The sequence below is a fragment of the Hoplias malabaricus genome, chromosome 6 (genome assembly GCF_029633855.1).
Source record: "Hoplias malabaricus isolate fHopMal1 chromosome 6, fHopMal1.hap1, whole genome shotgun sequence".
Taxonomy (NCBI): domain Eukaryota; kingdom Metazoa; phylum Chordata; class Actinopteri; order Characiformes; family Erythrinidae; genus Hoplias; species Hoplias malabaricus.
In genome coordinates this window covers 15,289,221-15,310,296 of record NC_089805.1, presented here as the reverse complement: position 1 = coordinate 15,310,296, position 21,076 = coordinate 15,289,221, and positions in this window count along the sequence as shown.

The following is a 21,076-nucleotide window of genomic DNA, read 5'->3' as shown; positions in this document are numbered from 1 at the left end:
CTAGAAGTGATACCAGAGTCCAAGTACCCAGGGCCAGCCGCGAACGGATCGCTGCCTCCCAGAATACCCAAACCCAGTCACTTCTAAGCTGCTGGAAACCTTGCGGTGTTAACAGAAAGCATGCTTAAAAGTGATACCAGAGTCCAAGTGCCCAGGGCCAGCCGCGAACGGATCGCTGCCTCCCAGAGTACCCAAACCCAGTCACTTTTAAGCATGCTTTCTGTTAACACCGCAAGGTTTTCAGCAGCTTAGAAGTAATACCAGAGTCCAAGAACACTTAAGCATGCTTTCTGTTAACACCGCAAGGTTTCCAGCAGCTTTAGATAGGGGACCTACTCCAGCTAAGCTGGACCTAGGTCATAGAAGCCCAAAACGAACCTCTACAACCTCCGTCCCAACCACCCGTTGCCAAGTAGTTCACACCAAGGGCCAGAGAGTGTGCAAGTATACAATACTTCACCTCCTGGTGGCCTTGGGCTGAGGTCCAAGGCAGCGGATACCTTTCCTACGATTCCAAAGGAATTTTCAGAAAGTTACCAGGCTTCTACTGCTTTGGCACTCAAGGGGTTGCATACGTAAGTTATTTCCTTACCTTTAAGGAAGACAAACTACAGTAAGCACTCCCCCCTTTCTGATTTAATGCCGGCTCAGTTAACCTGAGTCAATTCTGTCACAACACCTTTGATTCAAGGTTTATAGTTTTTCATTTTTTTGAGGCAAAACATTCATGATACGCAGAAGTCTGAGTACTTCCCAACACAGAAAATGACATGTTCCTAGGGGCCTCTGTTTTTAAGATATTGACCTTTAAATGAGTTTATTTCGGGAACTTAATTTATGCAATTTGCCAGAATGCAACGTGTTAGCACGAGAGAGATTGTAAACAGACGTGAGCACGTGTTTCTGTGTCTGAGAGATCGGGAGAGAGATCGCACGAGAGATCGCGATTGTAAACAAGCATTTGTGTCCGTGTGTGTTTTTGTCAGTGTGTGTGTGTGTGTGTGTGAGAGAGAGATCGCGTTTATAAACAACCATCTGTCAGTGTGTGTGTGAGAGAGAGAGAGATCGCGTTTATAAACAACCATCTGTCAGTGTCAGAAAGAGAGATTGCGCGAGAGATCGCGTTTATAAACAACCATCTGTCAGTGTGTGTGTGAGAGAGAGAGAGATCGCGTTTATAAACAACCATCTGTCAGTGTCAGAAAGAGAGATCGCGCGAGAGATCGCGTTTATAAACAACCATCTGTCAGTGTGTGTGTGAGAGAGAGAGAGATCGCGTTTATAAACAACCATCTGTCAGTGTCAGAAAGAGAGATCGCGCGAGAGATCGCGTTTATAAACAACCATCTGTCAGTGTGTGTGTGAGAGAGAGAGAGATCGCGTTTATAAACAACCATCTGTCAGTGTCAGAAAGAGAGATCGCGCGAGAGATCGCGTTTATAAACAACCATCTGTCAGTGTGTGTGTGAGAGAGAGAGAGATCGCGTTTATAAACAACCATCTGTCAGTGTCAGAAAGAGAGATCGCGCGAGAGATCGCGTTTATAAACAACCATCTGTCAGTGTGTGTGTGAGAGAGAGAGAGATCGCGTTTATAAACAACCATCTGTCAGTGTCAGAAAGAGAGATCGCGCGAGAGATCGCGTTTATAAACAACCATCTGTCAGTGTGTGTGTGTGAGAGAGAGAGAGATCGCGTTTATAAACAACCATCTGTCAGTGTGTGTGTGTGAGAGAGAGAGATCGCGTTTATAAACAATCATCTGTCAGTGTCAGAAAGAGAGATCGCGCGAGAGATCGCGTTTATAAACAACCATCTGTCAGTGTGTGTGTGTGAGAGAGAGAGAGATCGCGTTTATAAACAACCATCTGTCAGTGTGTGTGTGAGAGAGAGAGAGATCGCGTTTATAAACAATCATCTGTCAGTGTCAGAAAGAGAGATCGCGCGAGAGATCGCGTTTATAAACAACCATCTGTCAGTGTGTGTGTGTGAGAGAGAGAGAGATCGCGTTTATAAACAACCATCTGTCAGTGTCAGAAAGAGAGATCGCGTTTATAAACAACCATCTGTCAGTGTCAGAAAGAGAGAGATCGCGATTGTAAACAAGCATTTGTGTCCGTGTGTTTTTGTCAGTGTGTGTGTGTGTGTGTGTGTGTGTGTGAGAGAGAGAGAGAGAGAGAGAGAGAGAGAGAGAGAGAGAGAGAGAGAGAGATCATGAGAGATCGAGCCTAAACAAACATATAAGCACGTGTTTTATATGCAATTACCCAGAATGCATTACACATGTTAGAATGTTTTAAGACAAATTTTAGCTGTGTTTTTTCCAGTTTTAGTATAATCAGACTGTTACTCAACGTTTCTAATATTTCTAAATGTCTTGACATTAAAGTACCACATTTGACATTTGCAACAAGGGATCCCACTTCCAATTTATTTGACTTGGCTGAAATAGATTGGAAGTGGGATCCCACGAAACATGTATTTGACTTGGCTGAAATAGATTGGAAGTGGGATCCCACGAAACATGTATTTGACTTGGCTGAAATAGATTGGAAGTGGGATCCCACTTCCAATTTATTTGACTTGGCTGAAATAGATTGGAAGTGGGATCCCACAAGCAATTTATATGACATAGCTTAAATAAACTGCTGGTGGGATCCCACTTCCAATTTATTTGACTTGGCTGAAATAGATTGGAAGTGGGATCCCACAAGCAATTTAAATGACATAGCTTAAATAAACTGCTAGTGGGATCCCACTTCCAATCTATTTCAGCCAAGTCAAATACATGTTTCGTGGGATCCCACAAGCCATTTATATGACATAGCTGAAATACATTAGAAGTGGGATCCCACTAAAAAACTAGTAAAATCCTTGAAAATATTTGAATAAAAACAGAGGCCTAACTGACAGTTGGAGGGAATTTCTTTCGAATAAATTTGATGATTTTTTTTTACATACTAAACAAGGTCGCAGTGACCCGGCCCTTCGATATGTTGTTTGAGGGTCCCAGATGATTAACTAGTCGAAGCGCCGAAGTCCGCGCCCCCCCCCAAGCCCAGATTCTGGACATCCCGCTCCCAATTTATTCCCATTCAAACGTTATACATGGGTTTTGGACACCCCTTAGAAAGGTCCGAATGACCCCTAATTTAAATATGTTTATCATGTATACTCCACGAGACAGTGTGTAAAATTTTGTAAGCCTAGGGTGTTGTTTTCTATGAAAAATCTTTGAAAAGATTCGAAAAAAAACAGAGGCCTAACTGACAGTTGGAGGGAATTTTTTTCGAATAAATTTGCTGATTTTTTTTAACATACTAAACAAAGTCGCAGTGACCCGGCCCTTCGATATGTTGTTTGAGGGTCCCAGATGTTTAAGTATTCGACGCGGCTAGTTTGGCAGCCCCCCCCAAGCCCAGATTCTGGACATCCCGCTCCCAATTTATTCCCATTCAAAGGTCATACATGGGTTTTGGACACCCCTCAGAAAGGTCCGAATGACCCCTAATTTAAATATGTTTATCATGTATACTCCACAAGACAGTGTGTAAAATTCCGTAAGCCTAGGATGTTGTTTTCTATGAAAAATCCATAAAAATGTTCCTTTTTTTCTGTGCATTCACTTGAATGGAAACTGAGGCCTAACTGACCAGTTCAAAGGCAATTTTCTGGATCTATTTTATTTTTTTTTACATACTAAACAAGGTCGCAGTGACCCGGCCCTTCGATATGTTGTTTGAGGGTCCCAGATGATTAACCAGCCGAAGCGCCGAAGTCTGCGCCCCCCCCCCCAAGCCCAGATTCTGGACGTCCCACTTCCAATTTATTCCCATTCAAATTTCATACATGGGTTTTGGACACGCCTTAGAAAGGTCCGAATGACCCCTAATTTATATATGTTTATCATGTATACTCCACGAGACAGTGTGTAAAATTTCGTAAGCCTAGGGTGTTGTTTTCTATGAAAAATCTTTGAAAAGATTCGAAAAAAAACAGAGGCCTAACTGACAGTTGGAGGGAATTTTTTTAGAATAAATTTGATGATTTTTTTTTAAATGCCAAACAAAGTCGCAGTGACCCGGCCCTTCGATATGTTGTTTGAGGGTCCCAGATGTTTAAGTATTCGATGCGGCTAGTTTGGCAGCCACCCCCAAGCCCAGATTCTGGACGTCCCACTCCCAATTTATTCCCATTCAAAGGTTATACATGGGTTTTGGACACCCCTTAGAAAGGTCCGAATGACCCCTAATTTAAATATGTTTATCATGTATACTCCACGAGACATTGTGTAAAATTTCGTAAGCCTAGGGTGTTGTTTTCTATGAAAAATCCATAAAAACGTTCCGTTTTTCTGTGCATTCACTTGAATGGAAACTGAGGCCTAACTGACCAGTTCAAAGGCAATTTTCTGGAACTTTTTTTTTTTTTTTTCTATACTTGGAAAGGTCGCAGTGACCCGGCCCTTCGATATGTTGTTTGAGGGTCCCAGATGATTAACCAGTCGAAGCGCCGAAGTCTGCGCCCCCCCCCAAGCCCAGATTCTGGACGTCCCACTTCCAATTTATTCCCATTCAAATTTCATACATGGGTTTTGGACACGCCTTAGAAAGGTCCGAATGACCCCTAATTTATATATGTTTATCATGTATACTCCACGAGACAGTGTGTAAAATTTCGTAAGCCTAGGGTGTTGTTTTCTATGAAAAATCTTTGAAAAGATTCGAAAAAAAACAGAGGCCTAACTGACAGTTGGAGGGAATTTTTTTCGAATAAATTTGATGATTTTTTTTTACATGCTAAACAAAGTCGCAGTGACCCGGCCCTTCGATATGTTGTTTGAGGGTCCCAGATGATTAACTAGTCGAAGCGCCGAAGTCCGCGCCCCCCCCCAAGCCCAGATTCTGGACATCCCGCTCCCAATTTATTCCCATTCAAAGGTCATACATGGGTTTTGGACACCCCTCAGAAAGGTCCGAATGACCCCTAATTTAAATATGTTCATCATGTATACTCCACGAGACAGTGTGTAAAATTTCGTAAGCCTAGGGTGTTGTTTTCTATGAAAAATCCATAAAAATGTTCCGTTTTTCTGTGCATTCACTTGAATGGAAACTGAGGCCTAACTGACCAGTTCAAAGGCAATTTTCTGGATCTATTTTATTTTTTTCGTATACTTGGAAAGGTCGCAGTGACCCGGCCCTTCGATATGTTGTTTGAGGGTCCCAGATGATTAACTAGTCGAAGCGCCGAAGTCCGCGGCCCCCCCCAAGCCCAGATTCTGGACATCCCGCTCCCAATTTATTCCCATTCAAAGGTCATACATGGGTTTTGGACACCCCTCAGAAAGGTCCGAATGACCCCTAATTTAAATATGTTTATCATGTATACTCCACAAGACAGTGTGTAAAATTCCGTAAGCCTAGGATGTTGTTTTCTATGAAAAATCCATAAAAATGTTCCTTTTTTTCTGTGCATTCACTTGAATGGAAACTGAGGCCTAACTGACCAGTTCAAAGGCAATTTTCTGGATCTATTTTATTTTTTTTTACATACTAAACAAGGTCGCAGTGACCCGGCCCTTCGATATGTTGTTTGAGGGTCCCAGATGATTAACCAGCCGAAGCGCCGAAGTCTGCGCCCCCCCCCCCAAGCCCAGATTCTGGACGTCCCACTTCCAATTTATTCCCATTCAAATTTCATACATGGGTTTTGGACACGCCTTAGAAAGGTCCGAATGACCCCTAATTTATATATGTTTATCATGTATACTCCACGAGACAGTGTGTAAAATTTCGTAAGCCTAGGGTGTTGTTTTCTATGAAAAATCTTTGAAAAGATTCGAAAAAAAACAGAGGCCTAACTGACAGTTGGAGGGAATTTTTTTAGAATAAATTTGATGATTTTTTTTTAAATGCCAAACAAAGTCGCAGTGACCCGGCCCTTCGATATGTTGTTTGAGGGTCCCAGATGTTTAAGTATTCGATGCGGCTAGTTTGGCAGCCCCCCCCAAGCCCAGATTCTGGACGTCCCACTCCCAATTTATTCCCATTCAAAGGTTATACATGGGTTTTGGACACCCCTTAGAAAGGTCCGAATGACCCCTAATTTAAATATGTTTATCATGTATACTCCACGAGACATTGTGTAAAATTTCGTAAGCCTAGGGTGTTGTTTTCTATGAAAAATCCATAAAAACGTTCCGTTTTTCTGTGCATTCACTTGAATGGAAACTGAGGCCTAACTGACCAGTTCAAAGGCAATTTTCTGGAACTATTTTATTTTTTTTTCTATACTTGGAAAGGTCGCAGTGACCCGGCCCTTCGATATGTTGTTTGAGGGTCCCAGATGATTAACCAGTCGAAGCGCCGAAGTCTGCGCCCCCCCCCAAGCCCAGATTCTGGACGTCCCACTTCCAATTTATTCCCATTCAAATTTCATACATGGGTTTTGGACACGCCTTAGAAAGGTCCGAATGACCCCTAATTTATATATGTTTATCATGTATACTCCACGAGACAGTGTGTAAAATTTCGTAAGCCTAGGGTGTTGTTTTCTATGAAAAATCTTTGAAAAGATTCGAAAAAAAACAGAGGCCTAACTGACAGTTGGAGGGAATTTTTTTCGAATAAATTTGATGATTTTTTTTTACATGCTAAACAAAGTCGCAGTGACCCGGCCCTTCGATATGTTGTTTGAGGGTCCCAGATGATTAACTAGTCGAAGCGCCGAAGTCCGCGCCCCCCCCCAAGCCCAGATTCTGGACATCCCGCTCCCAATTTATTCCCATTCAAAGGTCATACATGGGTTTTGGACACCCCTCAGAAAGGTCCGAATGACCCCTAATTTAAATATGTTCATCATGTATACTCCACGAGACAGTGTGTAAAATTTCGTAAGCCTAGGGTGTTGTTTTCTATGAAAAATCCATAAAAATGTTCCGTTTTTCTGTGCATTCACTTGAATGGAAACTGAGGCCTAACTGACCAGTTCAAAGGCAATTTTCTGGATCTATTTTATTTTTTTCGTATACTTGGAAAGGTCGCAGTGACCCGGCCCTTCGATATGTTGTTTGAGGGTCCCAGATGATTAACTAGTCGAAGCGCCGAAGTCCGCGGCCCCCCCCAAGCCCAGATTCTGGACATCCCGCTCCCAATTTATTCCCATTCAAAGGTCATACATGGGTTTTGGACACCCCTCAGAAAGGTCCGAATGACCCCTAATTTAAATATGTTTATCATGTATACTCCACAAGACAGTGTGTAAAATTCCGTAAGCCTAGGATGTTGTTTTCTATGAAAAATCCATAAAAATGTTCCTTTTTTTCTGTGCATTCACTTGAATGGAAACTGAGGCCTAACTGACCAGTTCAAAGGCAATTTTCTGGATCTATTTTATTTTTTTTTACATACTAAACAAGGTCGCAGTGACCCGGCCCTTCGATATGTTGTTTGAGGGTCCCAGATGATTAACCAGCCGAAGCGCCGAAGTCTGCGCCCCCCCCCCCAAGCCCAGATTCTGGACGTCCCACTTCCAATTTATTCCCATTCAAATTTCATACATGGGTTTTGGACACGCCTTAGAAAGGTCCGAATGACCCCTAATTTATATATGTTTATCATGTATACTCCACGAGACAGTGTGTAAAATTTCGTAAGCCTAGGGTGTTGTTTTCTATGAAAAATCTTTGAAAAGATTCGAAAAAAAACAGAGGCCTAACTGACAGTTGGAGGGAATTTTTTTAGAATAAATTTGATGATTTTTTTTTAAATGCCAAACAAAGTCGCAGTGACCCGGCCCTTCGATATGTTGTTTGAGGGTCCCAGATGTTTAAGTATTCGATGCGGCTAGTTTGGCAGCCCCCCCCAAGCCCAGATTCTGGACGTCCCACTCCCAATTTATTCCCATTCAAAGGTTATACATGGGTTTTGGACACCCCTTAGAAAGGTCCGAATGACCCCTAATTTAAATATGTTTATCATGTATACTCCACGAGACATTGTGTAAAATTTCGTAAGCCTAGGGTGTTGTTTTCTATGAAAAATCCATAAAAACGTTCCGTTTTTCTGTGCATTCACTTGAATGGAAACTGAGGCCTAACTGACCAGTTCAAAGGCAATTTTCTGGAACTATTTTATTTTTTTTTCTATACTTGGAAAGGTCGCAGTGACCCGGCCCTTCGATATGTTGTTTGAGGGTCCCAGATGATTAACCAGTCGAAGCGCCGAAGTCTGCGCCCCCCCCCAAGCCCAGATTCTGGACGTCCCACTTCCAATTTATTCCCATTCAAATTTCATACATGGGTTTTGGACACGCCTTAGAAAGGTCCGAATGACCCCTAATTTATATATGTTTATCATGTATACTCCACGAGACAGTGTGTAAAATTTCGTAAGCCTAGGGTGTTGTTTTCTATGAAAAATCTTTGAAAAGATTCGAAAAAAAACAGAGGCCTAACTGACAGTTGGAGGGAATTTTTTTCGAATAAATTTGATGATTTTTTTTTACATGCTAAACAAAGTCGCAGTGACCCGGCCCTTCGATATGTTGTTTGAGGGTCCCAGATGTTTAAGTATTCGATGCGGCTAGTTTGGCAGCCCCCCCCAAGCCCAGATTCTGGACGTCCCACTCCCAATTTATTCCCATTCAAAGGTTATACATGGGTTTTGGACACCCCTTAGAAAGGTCCGAATGACCCCTAATTTAAATATGTTTATCATGTATACTCCACGAGACATTGTGTAAAATTTCGTAAGCCTAGGGTGTTGTTTTCTATGAAAAATCCATAAAAACGTTCCGTTTTTCTGTGCATTCACTTGAATGGAAACTGAGGCCTAACTGACCAGTTCAAAGGCAATTTTCTGGAACTATTTTTTTTTTTTTTCTATACTTGGAAAGGTCGCAGTGACCCGGCCCTTCGATATGTTGTTTGAGGGTCCCAGATGATTAACTAGTCGAAGCGCCGAAGTCTGCGCCCCCCCCCAAGCCCAGATTCTGGACGTCCCACTCCCAATTTATTCCCATTCAAAGGTTATACATGGGCTTTGGACACCCCTTAGAAAGGTCCGAACGACCCCTAATTTAAATATGTTTATCATGTATACTCCACAAGACAGTGTGTAAAATTCCGTAAGCCTAGGATGTTGTTTTCTATGAAAAATCCATAAAAATGTTCCGTTTTTCTGTGCATTCACTTGAATGGAAACTGAGGCCTAACTGACTAGTTCAAAGGCAATTTTCTGGATCTATTTTTTTTTTTTTTACATACTAAACAAGGTCGCAGTGACCCGGCCCTTCGATATGTTGTTTGAGGGTCCCAGATGATTAACTAGTCGAAGCGCCGAAGTCCGCGCCCCCCCCCCAAGCCCAGATTCTGGACATCCCGCTCCCAATTTATTCCCATTCAAAGGTCATACATGGGTTTTGGACACCCCTCAGAAAGGTCCGAATGACCCCTAATTTAAATATGTTCATCATGTATACTCCACGAGACAGTGTGTAAAATTTCGTAAGCCTAGGGTGTTGTTTTCTATGAAAAATCCATAAAAATGTTCCGTTTTTCTGTGCATTCACTTGAATGGAAACTGAGGCCTAACTGACCAGTTCAAAGGCAATTTTCTGGATCTATTTTATTTTTTTCGTATACTTGGAAAGGTCGCAGTGACCCGGCCCTTCGATATGTTGTTTGAGGGTCCCAGATGATTAACTAGTCGGAGCGCCGAAGTCCGCAGCCCCCCCCAAGCCCAGATTCTGGACATCCCGCTCCCAATTTATTCCCATTCAAAGGTCATACATGGGTTTTGGACACCCCTCAGAAAGGTCCGAATGACCCCTAATTTAAATATGTTTATCATGTATACTCCACGAGACAGTGTGTAAAATTTTGTAAGCCTAGGGTGTTGTTTTCTATGAAAAATCTTTGAAAAGATTCGAAAAAAAACAGAGGCCTAACTGACAGTTGGAGGGAATTTTTTTCGAATAAATTTGCTGATTTTTTTTAACATACTAAACAAAGTTGCAGTGACCCAGCCCTTCGATATGTTGTTTGAGGGTCCCAGATGTTTAAGTATTCGACGCGGCTAGTTTGGCAGCCCCCCCCAAGCCCAGATTCTGGACGTCCCACTCCCAATTTATTCCCATTCAAAGGTCATACATGGGTTTTGGACACCCCTTAGAAAGGTCCGAATGACCCCTAATTTAAATATGTTTATCATGTATACTCCACGAGACAGTGTGTAAAATTTCGTAAGCCTAGGGTGTTGTTTTCTATGAAAAATCCATAAAAACGTTCCGTTTTTCTGTGCATTCACTTGAATGGAAACAGAGGCCTAACTGACCAGTTCAAAGGCAATTTTCTGGATCTATTTTATTTTTTTTCGTATACTTGGAGAGGTCGCAGTGACCCGGCCCTTCGATATGTTGTTTGAGGGTCCCAGATGATTAACTAGTCGAAGCGCCGAAGTCCGCGCCCCCCCCAAGCCCAGATTCTGGACATCCCGCTCCCAATTTATTCCCATTCAAAGGTCATACATGGGTTTTGGACACCCCTCAGAAAGGTCCGAATGACCCCTAATTTAAATATGTTTATCATGTATACTGCACGAGACAGTGTGTAAAATTTCGTAAGCCTAGGGTGTTGTTTTCTATGAAAAATCCATAAAAACGTTCCTTTTTTTCTGTGCATACATTTGAATGGAGACAGAGGCTGACAGAGGATGATTAAGTACTCAAAGCCTCGAAGTCTGCACCCCTCCCCCAAGCCCAGATTCTGGACATCCCGCTCCCAATTTATTCCCATTTAAAGGTCATACATGGGTTTTGGACACCCCTCAGAAAGGTCCGAATGACCCCTAATTTAAATATGTTTATCATGTATACTCCACGAGACAGTGTGTAAAATTTTGTAAGCCTAGGGTGTTGTTTTCTATGAAAAATCTTTGAAAAGATTCGAAAAAAAACAGAGGCCTAACTGACAGTTGGAGGGAATTTTTTTCGAATAAATTTGCTGATTTTTTTTAACATACTAAACAAAGTCGCAGTGACCCGGCCCTTCGATATGTTGTTTGAGGGTCCCAGATGATTAACCAGTCGAAGCGTCGAAGTCTGCGGCCCCCCCCAAGCCCAGATTCTGGACGTCCCACTTCCAATTTATTCCCATTCAAATTTCATACATGGGTTTTGGACACCCCTTAGAAAGGTCCGAACGACCCCTAATTTAAATATGTTTATCATGTATACTCCACGAGACAGTGTGTAAAATTTCGTAAGCCTAGGGTGTTGTTTTCTATGAAAAATCCATAAAAACGTTCCGTTTTTCTGTGCATTCACTTGAATGGAAACTGAGGCCTAACTGACCAGTTCAAAGGCAATTTTCTGGATCTATTTTATTTTTTTTTACATACTAAACAAGGTCGCAGTGACCCGGCCCTTCGATATGTTGTTTGAGGGTCCCAGATGATTAACCAGTCGAAGCGCCGAAGTCTGCGGCCCCCCCCAAGCCCAGATTCTGGACGTCCCACTTCCAATTTATTCCCATTCAAATTTCATACATGGGTTTTGGACACCCCTTAGAAAGGTCCGAACGACCCCTAATTTAAATATGTTTATCATGTATACTCCACGAGACAGTGTGTAAAATTTCGTAAGCCTAGGGTGTTGTTTTCTATGAAAAATCCATAAAAACGTTCCGTTTTTCTGTGCATACATTTGAATGGAGACAGAGGCTGACAGAGGATGATTAAGTACTCGAAGCGTTGAAGTCTGCGCCCCTCCCCCAAGCCCAGATTCTGGACATCCCGCTCCCAATTTATTCCCATTCAAAGGTCATACATGGGTTTTGGACACCCCTCAGAAAGGTCCGAATGACCCCTAATTTAAATATGTTTATCATGTATACTCCACGAGACAGTGTGTAAAATTTTGTAAGCCTAGGGTGTTGTTTTCTATGAAAAATCTTTGAAAAGATTCGAAAAAAAACAGAGGCCTAACTGACAGTTGGAGGGAATTTTTTTCGAATAAATTTGCTGATTTTTTTTAACATACTAAACAAAGTCGCAGTGACCCGGCCCTTCGATATGTTGTTTGAGGGTCCCAGATGTTTAAGTATTCGACGCGGCTAGTTTGGCAGCCCCCCACAAGCCCAGATTCTGGACGTCCCACTCCCAATTTATTCCCATTCAAAGGTTATACATGGGTTTTGGACACCCCTTAGAAAGGTCCGAACGACCCCTAATTTAAATATGTTTATCATGTATACTCCACGAGACAGTGTGTAAAATTTCGTAAGCCTAGGGTGTTGTTTTCTATGAAAAATCCATAAAAACGTTCCGTTTTTCTGTGCATTCACTTGAATGGAAACTGAGGCCTAACTGACCAGTTCAAAGGCAATTTTCTGGATCTATTTTATTTTTTTTTACATACTAAACAAGGTCGCAGTGACCCGGCCCTTCGATATGTTGTTTGAGGGTCCCAGATGATTAACCAGTCGAAGCGCCGAAGTCTGCGGCCCCCCCCAAGCCCAGATTCTGGACGTCCCACTTCCAATTTATTCCCATTATAATTTCATACATGGGTTTTGGACACCCCTTAGAAAGGTCCGAACGACCCCTAATTAAAATATGTTTATCATGTACACCCCACAAGACAGCATGTGAAATTGCGTGGCCGACGTCCCACTTCCAATGTATCGACCTCAATTGAAATAAATTGGAAGTGGGATAGGTCAGTTCCGTGGCCGACGTCCCACTTCCAATGTATCGACCTCAATTGAAATAGATTGGAAGTGGGATCGGTCAGTTCCGTGGCCGACGTCCCACTTCCAATGTATCGACCTCAATTGAAATAAATTGGAAGTGGGATCGGTCAGTTCCGTGGCCGACGTCCCACTTCCAATGTATCGACCTCAATTGAAATAAATTGGAAGTGGGATCGGTCAGTTCCGTGGCCGACGTCCCACTTCCAATGTATCGACCTCAATTGAAATAAATTGGAAGTGGGATAGGTCAATTCCGTGGCCGACGTCCCACTTCCAATGTATCGACCTCAATTCAAATAGATTGGAAGTGGGATACAAAAAATGGTCAGCAACTTGGTGACCCTTGTCCATCTCCAATGTATATGCTTCAATTCAAATACATTGGAAGTGGGATACAAAAAATGGTCAGCAACTTGGTGACCCTTGTCCATCTCCAATGTATATGCTTCAATTCAAATACATTGGAAGTGGGATACAAAAAATGGTCAGCAACTTGGTGACCCTTGTCCATCTCCAATGTATATGCTTCAATTCAAATACATTGGAAGGGATGTTAAATGCAGTTTTGGCCATTGGCCAGCTTTGTGGTCATTCCATGACCTCATCTAAACAAATGTCACTACACAAACATGTTCTTTTGGCCACCTGGACAAACCAGAGGTCTCAGAAGGGCACTCAGAGGGTCACTAGACGGGCTCATCCCACGAGCAATGTATATGAGACTGTTGACTAAATGTACAGTGGGATGGTGACGCCTCCATCCGTTTTCAAGAGCACTTGGGACAAATTGAGCGCTGCGGACGAGGGTGCCTCGACGCCGCGAGTTCACGGATGGAGCGACTATGCCCCTAGTGAGTCCCACGAACAAGCTATTGCCCGCAGTAAGTAAGTCAGATGTGGTTAGTACCCAACATCCCGGCGGCCATTTACCTAAGTGGCCGGTGGGATCCCATATCGTAATACGATCCCACGCACCAATTATGCGACCGCCGGCAATTTATTTGAATGGGGTTTTGTCCGCGAACCATGTACCGGTACTACCTCGTCATAACATGGTCAATTCTCGCTCAAACTGCTAATTTTTTATACCAGCTTCTTCCTTGGACTCTCCTTGTCGCAACGGTATATGCAGTTTAGCCATTTGGGATATCTTTTCTGAGCTATAAGCATTTGTTCGGAGGGTGGGTACGCTCCCATAGGAATACATTGAAATGAATATGCCTGTCCTTTTTCGATATTCAACTTTTAGCCGAACATTTTGCCATAACTTCCTTATACTTTCACCTACAGACTTCATTTTACTTTCAAATGGTAGAGAAACTTCCCCTTTCTAAAATATGTAGATTTGAAATCATTTGAAGATACGGTTCTGGAGTTATGAAGATTTGTTTGGCAGTAGGACGTTTCGGCTCCCATAGAGTTCAATGTATTTTCAGAAAGCCAAATTTTCTCAAATTTGCCCTTTTTTAACTCATCTTTACACCATCAATTCTCGCTCAAACTGAAAAATTTTTTACACCATCTCGAGCGCCAGACTCTCCTTGTCGCTACGGTATGCTTCGTTCAATTTTGGTTGGGAAAAGTTTTCGAGCTACGGGTCATTTTTTGAAGGGTCCCCCCGGTCGAAATTCATTGAATCCTGAGTCTGTCAGTTGTGTTCTGTGAGCGTGCGTGTGAGAGAGACACAGAGGGGGGAGGGGGAGGGGCAGAGGCAGAGACTGACGGGGAGAGGTGTGAGGGCCACAGAAATACACAGGCAGTCTGTAACACTTTAAAGGTCATTTTTAAGGGGGACGTCTTAATTATCCAGGGTTTCTTAAGGTGGAATTTTTAAAGAATACCTCATTCACAATATACAGCCTGTCTTTTCAACATTTTAAGACGCGGATCGGGGGGCGGGGGTTTAGGCGGCGCAACATCTCGCGTTTCCTCCTGGAAATGCAGACCTCTAGTGTTACGTTTGCTGCCCTTCATTCTGAGGATCGTTCATTCTTGTCCGGTTAACTCCGCCCACAGTTTTCGAGATATCGACTCCGTTCAAAGTTTGTTTCGTAGAGCTGCCCTGTGGGATGTGGGCTTGTATACAGCTTTTGGAAAAGTTGCATAGTTTTTGCACAGTAAGCCTTTGAAATTTCATCTTTTCTCCTATAGGAATGAATGGAAAAATGTCCATAAACTTTTGTCAAACTTTCAAACTGCTTTCACACGCTCAGTTTTCGAGCTACAGACACCAGAATTCAAACGGGCAGACCCGAGAGTCCACGGTCCCGCCACGTGAAATTATGGGCCGATAGCCCACCCGCTTCATGACCTTTGACCCCGTTTTCCATTCACGGCCTACAGAGCGCCATAGAGTCCAATGTAAACTGCTGTGGGAGAGTGCTCTCTTAACATCCCACTACCGACAGCTTAGCAGTAAACTCCTTCACCATAGGCGTCGCCTAGTGACCCACGCGGGTTTACCGTATCGAGGACCTCGCTTTAAGCGAGAAAGACGCGGATCGGGGGGCGGGGGTTTAGGCGGCGCAACATCTCGCGTTTCCTCCTGGAAATGCAGACCTCTAGTGTTACGTTTGCTGCCCTTAATTCTGAGGATCGTTCATTCTTGTCCGGTTAACTCCGCCCACAGTTTTCGAGATATCGACTCCGTTCAAAGTTTCATTCGTAGAGCTGCCCTGTGGGATGCGGGCTTGTATACAGCTTTTGGAAAAGTTGCATAGTTTTAGCACAGTAAGCATTTGAAGTTTCATCTTTTGTCCCATAGGAATGAATGGAAATATGTCCATAAACTTTTGTCAAACTTTCAAACTGCTGTCACACGCTCAGTTTTCGAGCTAGAGACACCAGAATTCAAACGGGCAGACCCGAGAGTCCAAGGTCCCACCACGTGAAATTATAGGCCGATACCCCGCCCGCTTCATGACCTTTGACCCCGTTTTCCATTCACGGCCTACAGAGCTCCATAGAGTCCAATGTAAACTGCTGTGGGAGAGTGCTCTCTTAACATCCCACTACCGACAGCTTAGCAGTAAACTCCTTCACCATAAGCGTCGCCTAGTGACCCACGCGGGTTTACCGTATCGAGGACCTCGCTTTAAGCGGGAAAGACGCGGATCGGGGGGCAGGGGTTTAGGCGGCGCAACATCTCGCGTTTCCTCCTGGAAATGCCGACCTCTAGTGTTACGTTTGCTGCCCTTCATTCTGAGGATCGTTCGTTCTTGTCCGGTTAACTCCGCCCACAGTTTTCGAGATATCGACTCCGTTCAAAGTTTGTTTCGTAGAGCTTCCCTGTGGGATGCGGGCTTGTATACAGCTTTTGGAAAAGTTGCATAGTTTTTGCACAGTAAGCCTTTGAACTTTCATCTTTTGTCCCATAGGAATGAATGGAAAAATGTCCATAAACTTTTGTCAAACTTTCAAACTGCTGTCACACGGTCAGTTTTCGAGCTAGAGACACCAGAATTCAAACGGGCACACCCGAGAGTCCAAGGTCCCACCACGTGAAACTATAGGCCGATAGCCCACCCGCTTCATGACCTTTGACCCCGTTTTCCATTCACGGCCTACAGAGCTCCATAGAGTCCAATGTAAACTGCTGTGGGAGACTGCTCTCTTAACATCCACCTACCAACAGCTTAGCAGTAAACTCCTTCAACATAAGCGTCGCCTAGTGACCCACGCGGGTTTACCGTATCGAGGACCTCGCTTTAAGCGGGAAAGACGCGGATCGGGGGGCAGGGGTTTAGGCGGCGCAACATCTCGCGTTTCCTCCTGGAAATGCAGACCTCTAGTGTTACGTTTGCTGCCCTTCATTCTGAGGATCGTTCATTCTTGTCCGGTTAACTCCGCCCACAGTTTTCGAGATATCGACTCCGTTCAAAGTTTGTTTCGTAGAGCTTCCCTGTGGGATGCGGGCTTGTATACAGCTTTTGGAAAAGTTGCATAGTTTTCGCACAGTAAGCATTTGAAGTTTCATCTTTACTCCCATAGGAATGAATGGAAAAATGTCCATAAACTTTTGTCAAACTTTCAAACTGCTGTCACACGGTCAGTTTTCGAGCTAGAGACACCAGAATTCAAACGGGCAGACCCGAGGGTCCACGGTCCCGCCACCTTAAATTATAGGCCGATACCCCGCCCGCTTCATGACCTTTGACCCCGTTTTCCATTCATGACCTACAGAGCTCCATAGAGTCCAATGTAAACTGCTGTGGGAGAGTGCTCTCTTAACATCCCACTACCAACAGCTTAGCAGTAAACTCCTTCACCATAAGCGTTGCCTAGTGACCCACGCGGTTTTACCGTATCGTGGACCTCGCTTTAAGCGGGAAAGACGCGGATCGGGGGGCAGGGACTTAGGCGGCGCAACATCTCGCGTTTCCTCCTGGAAATGCAGACCTCTAGTGTTACGTTTGCTGCCCTTCATTCTGAGGATCGTTCATTCTTGTCCGGTTAACTCCGCCCACAGTTTTCGAGATATCGACTCCGTTCAAAGTTTCATTCGTAGAGCTGCCCTGTGGGATGCGGGCTTGTATACAGCTTTTGGAAAAGTTGCATAGTTTTAGCACAGTAAGCATTTGAAGTTTCATCTTTTGTCCCATAGGAATGAATGGAAATATGTCCATAAACTTTTGTCAAACTTTCAAACTGCTGTCACACGCTCAGTTTTCGAGCTAGAGACACCAGAATTCAAACGGGCAGACCCGAGAGTCCAAGGTCCCACCACGTGAAATTATAGGCCGATACCCCGCCCGCTTCATGACCTTTGACCCCGTTTTCCATTCACGGCCTACAGAGCTCCATAGAGTCCAATGTAAACTGCTGTGGGAGAGTGCTCTCTTAACATCCCACTACCGACAGCTTAGCAGTAAACTCCTTCACCATAAGCGTCGCCTAGTGACCCACGCGGGTTTACCGTATCGAGGACCTCGCTTTAAGCGGGAAAGACGCGGATCGGGGGGCAGGGGTTTAGGCGGCGCAACATCTCGCGTTTCCTCCTGGAAATGCAGACCTCTAGTGTTACGTTTGCTGCCCTTCATTCTGAGGATCGTTCGTTCTTGTCCGGTTAACTCCGCCCACAGTTTTCGAGATATCGACTCCGTTCAAAGTTTGTTTCGTAGAGCTTCCCTGTGGGATGCGGGCTTGTATACAGCTTTTGGAAAAGTTGCATAGTTTTTGCACAGTAAGCCTTTGAACTTTCATCTTTTGTCCCATAGGAATGAATGGAAAAATGTCCATAAACTTTTGTCAAACTTTCAAACTGCTGTCACACGGTCAGTTTTCGAGCTAGAGACACCAGAATTCAAACGGGCACACCCGAGAGTCCAAGGTCCCACCACGTGAAACTATAGGCCGATAGCCCACCCGCTTCATGACCTTTGACCCCGTTTTCCATTCACGGCCTACAGAGCTCCATAGAGTCCAATGTAAACTGCTGTGGGAGACTGCTCTCTTAACATCCACCTACCAACAGCTTAGCAGTAAACTCCTTCAACATAAGCGTCGCCTAGTGACCCACGCGGGTTTACCGTATCGAGGACCTCGCTTTAAGCGGGAAAGACGCGGATCGGGGGGCAGGGGTTTAGGCGGCGCAACATCTCGCGTTTCCTCCTGGAAATGCAGACCTCTAGTGTTACGTTTGCTGCCCTTCATTCTGAGGATCGTTCATTCTTGTCCGGTTAACTCCGCCCACAGTTTTCGAGATATCGACTCCGTTCAAAGTTTGTTTCGTAGAGCTTCCCTGTGGGATGCGGGCTTGTATACAGCTTTTGGAAAAGTTGCATAGTTTTCGCACAGTAAGCATTTGAAGTTTCATCTTTACTCCCATAGGAATGAATGGAAAAATGTCCATAAACTTTTGTCAAACTTTCAAACTGCTGTCACACGGTCAGTTTTCGAGCTAGAGACACCAGAATTCAAACGGGCAGACCCGAGGGTCCACGGTCCCGCCACCTTAAATTATAGGCCGATACCCCGCCCGCTTCATGACCTTTGACCCCGTTTTCCATTCATGACCTACAGAGCTCCATAGAGTCCAATGTAAACTGCTGTGGGAGAGTGCTCTCTTAACATCCCACTACCGACAGCTTAGCAGTAAACTCCTTCACCATAAGCGTCGCCTAGTGACCCACGCGGGTTTACCGTATCGAGGACCTCGCTTAAAGCGGGAAAGACGCGGATCGGGGGGCGGGGGTTTAGGCGGCGCAACATCTCGCGTTTCCTCCTGGAAATGCAGACCTCTAGTTATGTTGCGCCTGCTGCTTTAAGCAGCGGCGCAATATATTGTTCTTCTTAAGTCATATTATTATTATTTTTATTCTTATTATTCCGCGTTTCCTTGTCCGCCTAACTAGTCCCGCAGCTTTCGAGCTATCGACTCCGTTCCACCTGGAAATCGTGCGTCCTATAGCGACGATGTGGGCTTGTATACAGCTTTCCGATACCCGCACTCGTTCGTCCGCTACACTCGTTTATCGCTCCGTTTTTCCCCAGTCATTTCTATGGAATTAATTTTCAAAGTGCTCTAACTCGGTCATTTTTCAAGCTACGGACACGGGATTTCAGACGGTCGGACCCGGGCGTACCGGCTCCCATCACTTCCGTTTTCAGATTTTTTGCACTCATCCTTCCCTTTCTATTCCTCCTTCAAAATCCCTCCATTCATTTCAATGGGAGGCTCTTACAGTGGGTGACGTCATACACTGTAGATTCCTTCTCAGAAAACGGGTTTTTCACTTTTCAGCCAAACAAATCACCATAACTTCCTCATACTTTCACCTAGAAACTTCATTTAAATTTTAAATGGTAGAGAAACTTGTCCTTTCTAAGACCTCTAAATTTGAACATTATTGAAAATACGGTTTTTGAGTTATGAATTTTTGTTCGGCACTAGGGAGGGTTTCGGCTCCCATAGGGTTCAATGTATTTTTGGAGCAGCTCAGAGTGCGGTTTCTAAAATTTTCTCCTGTTTTTAACTCGTCATAACATGCTCAATTCTCACTTAATCTGCAAATTTTTTATACCATATCGATCCCCAGACTCTCCTTGTCGCAACGGTATATACGGTTAAGTGATGTGGGGAAAACTTTCCGAGCTATAAGCATTTGTTCGGAGGGTGGGTACGCTCCCTTAGGAACCCATTGAAATTTTTTTTTTTCTTTTTCAATTTTCTGCCGAACATTTCACCATAACTTCCTTATACTTTCACCTACAGACTTCATTTAAACTTTAAATGCTAGAGAAATTTCCCCTTTCTCACACTTGTAAGTTTCAGACCGTTTGAGAATACCGTTCTTGAGTTATGAATTTTTGTTTGACACATGGGAGGGTTTTCCTCCCATAGAGCTCAATGTATTTTAAGAGCGGGTCTGCACGCAAATTTTCAAAACTTTGCCTGTTTTTAACTCGTAATTACACCATCAAATCTCGCTCAAAGTGCAAAAATTTTTACACCATCTCGAGCACCAGACTCTCCTTGTCGCTACGGTATGCTTCGTTCAATTTTGGTTGGGAAAAGTTTTCGAGCTACGGGTGATTTTTTGGAGGGTGCTCCCCGGTCGAAATTCATTGAATCGTGAGTTTGTCAGTTGTATTCTGTGAGCGTGCGTGTGAGAGAGACACAGAGGGGGGAGGGGGAGGGGCAGAGGCAGACACTGACGGGGAGAGCTGTGAGGGCCACAGAAATACACAGGCAGTCTGTAACACTTTAAAGGTCATTTTTAAGGGGGACGTCTTAATTATCCAGGGTTTCTTAAGGTGGAATTTTTAAAAAAGACCTCATTCACAATATACTGGCTGTCTTTTCAACATTTTAAGACGCGGATCGGGGGACGGGGGTTTAGGCGGCGCAACATCTCGCGTTTCCTCCTGGAAATGCAGACCTCTAGTGTTACGTTTGCTGCCCTTCATTCTGAGGATCTTCATTCCTTGTCCGGTTAACTCCGCCCACAGTTTTCGAGATATCGACTCCGTTCAAAGTTTGTTTCGTAGAGCTTACCTGTGGGATGCGGGCTTGTATACAGCTTTTGGAAAAGTTGCATAGTTTTTGCACAGTAAGCATTTGAAGTTTCATCTTTACTCCCATAGGAATGAATGGGAAAATGTCCATAAACTTTTGTCAAACTTTCAAACTGCTGTCACACGCTCAGTTTTCGAGCTAGAGACACCAGAATTCAAACGGGCAGACCCGAGAGTCCAAGGTCCCACCACGTGAAACTATAGGCCGATAGCCCACCCGCTTCATGACCTTTGACCCCGTTTTCCATTCACGGCCTACACAGCTCCACATAGTCCAATGTAAACTGCTGTGGGACAGTGCTCTCTT